Genomic DNA, 2,449 nt, shown 5'->3' on the forward strand with positions numbered 1-2,449 from the left:
TTTTTATTCTGGGATTTATTTACCTTCTATGGCTGTCACTGGAAATGAGAGCCAGCTTTAGCTATGAGGCTCTGCTCCAGCTCTGAGACCTCGGGTGCTGAAAGCAGGTATCTGGGTTTGTTTGGGTTCTATAATTGAAACTCTGTTGCAACTCCAGCTTGGCAGGCTGGCTGAAAGCATAGGGTTTGTTTAGCTTCTATAATTGCAATTGCAACATTGTTTCTTAGAGTGCAGCTCAGAGCCCAGCAGCGGCAGGCGGGGAACCTTGGCTTCCTCCTTCACTGGAGCAAGAAAGCCTCCTGTTTGCTTCAGCTGCCTGGCTGCTGGCCGCCATCTTTGTTGGCAGTTAATTTGCACATTGCCTGATTAGCCAATGGGAAGCGTGTCGGAGGTATGGTTAATTACCATGTTTGTTTATTATTAGATACGATATATATATATATATTCTCCTGACAAGCAGGCATTTTAGTTACCCATATATTTTTCCAAGACTAGATATTTTTCTATCAACTAGATAAAGTGAACTAAAGGTTCACTGTGCCAACAACAAGGAAGATGTAAGAACTACACCAAAAACAGAGTATACTGACCAGCATCAGTGTCTCAAATAATGACCAGAGAAAGGGGAGCACAGAAGCTAGTCAGTATAGGTGTTCACGCTGAATGACCAGTGAAAGAAAGGGTCCCTTTTTGAACCCCAAAAGGTACATTATTCCAATGTCTAATGATGGAGTGGTCTCATCTCTATCTGTCTCTCTCTCTCTCTCTCTCTCTCTCTCGATTGACTCTACTAGTTATAATAAACCTGTACACATTGTAATAAAATTCTGGCAAGAAATAATATGTCCTTATTAATACCAATGACAGGCCCTTCACTCCTGACTTGAAAAGGAGGCTGCTGAGAAATCACTGAGTGTGACAGAGGCCTTATTTCTAGAAGAAAAGGTCGCTCCGCCCTCCCTTTCCCTTTCCAAGGTCGCCACAGACGCCCTTACAGCCACGACCTTGTGTTCTTCCCTGAACCTATGTTGTACTGATAGAAACTTCGATTTCATCTTTGCACTGTGACCACTTCTATTTTGAGAATGTTTTTCCCTGAAAGGACTGAGAAGGAGAAACCGTTTATGTTTAGCCTTTACTCTCAGTCTGCATGACTCTCTGCTTCCACCAACAGCACACGAAAGCACTGACATGTGGAAGATGGGCTTTACAAACTTTAGTGGGAAAGATGCAAAACTCAGAAATCCCCCCCCAAAAACATTTCAAAAACTACATAAAAATCCAACGTATCTGCATAGACCAGAGAAAAGGGGGAAAGAGAAGTGACAAATTCTGAAAATTATTTGCAGCTTTTGGGACAAAGAACTCATCTCCTGAATTTAAAAATGAATCAAAAAATTACAGAAATAAATCAGCCGGCTATTCCATTTCCTAAAAGAGATGCCTATAAAAGGAAAACATTTCACAGAAAACCAGTACAGGTCAGTGTAGCCCCTGACTCCTGAGAGAAGCAAAGCCAGGACTCCCCTGGGATGGCAGTTCTTACCTGTCAGAGGGGAAGATGACAGCCCTCCCTGTCCAGGTGTCACAATGCTTGCAGCCAACACCAGGACCCCAGCATCCCAGCCACCAGCAGCTGCAGAAAGTAAGGAGCGTGTTTTTTCCAAGTCACAACAATCCGTCATGGGCAGCCTGGGATTGTGTGACATGGCTCAACCTGGGGATCAAGGACGTGCTTCTCACATCCTCCTGCTGCATCGTCCACATGGAGTATGTGTCCTCTTCACGGTCAAAATCCAGCTGCCACAAGTCCAACGTCTCCTGTCCTCCAAGCAGAGACGGGGAGAAATATATAAAATAGTAGCATAGCACAAACGTGGAGCAGTAATTCATTTTATTATTTTAAAATGGACCCTTCCCAGGGGGTTCATTTTATTGGTCAGAACTCTGTTTACTGGCCACCCTGAACTGCAAGACAGTTGGGACATCAAGTGTTTTTAACAAAGCACATTGCTACCCAGATTGAGCAGGAAGGAAGGATGATGAAATTGGGGAATTACAGGGCCTTTGAAATACCTACCACAGACTCATAAGGAAAAGAAAGAGAGAGGACACAAATCAATGAAATCAGAAATGAAAGTGGAGAATTAACAACTGATATCACAGAAATACAAAGAATTGTAAGAAAATACTATGAATAAGTATATGCCAACAAATTGAACAACGTGGGAAAAAAGGATAAATTCCTAGAGGCATACATCTTCCAAAAGTGAATCAGAAATAATCAGAAAACCAGAACAGACCACTCACAACTGATGAAATCGAAGCAGTAATTTCAAAAACCTCCCAGCATACAAAGCCCAGGTCCAGATGGCTTCCCTGGCAAATTTTACCAAACTTTTACAGAATTAACACTTATCCTCCTCAAACTATTCCAAAAAATTCAAAA

The 2,449-nt window shown here is 42.5% G+C and overlaps 1 protein-coding gene and 1 long non-coding RNA gene across 5 annotated transcripts in view; one reads left to right on the forward strand and one right to left on the reverse strand.

Annotated features, from left to right (window-relative positions):
- Nucleotides 1-2,449, forward strand: part of CHRDL1 (chordin-like 1) — a 167,928-nt gene that overhangs the window by 35,870 nt on the left and 129,609 nt on the right. The gene's annotated exons all lie outside the window — the stretch shown is intronic.
- The window catches only part of LOC106725925, a 14,124-nt gene continuing 12,304 nt past the window's right edge, over nt 630-2,449 (reverse strand). The window contains exons 2-3 of the long non-coding RNA XR_001361933.1: nt 1,718-1,826; nt 630-1,636 (exon numbers count right to left, since the gene is read on the reverse strand). This is a non-coding gene — a long non-coding RNA (uncharacterized LOC106725925). The remainder of the gene's footprint in view (nt 1,637-1,717; nt 1,827-2,449) is intronic.

Source organism: Myotis brandtii, unplaced genomic scaffold (assembly GCF_000412655.1).
Source record: "Myotis brandtii unplaced genomic scaffold, ASM41265v1 scaffold199, whole genome shotgun sequence".
NCBI classification, from domain to species: Eukaryota; Metazoa; Chordata; class Mammalia; order Chiroptera; family Vespertilionidae; genus Myotis; species Myotis brandtii.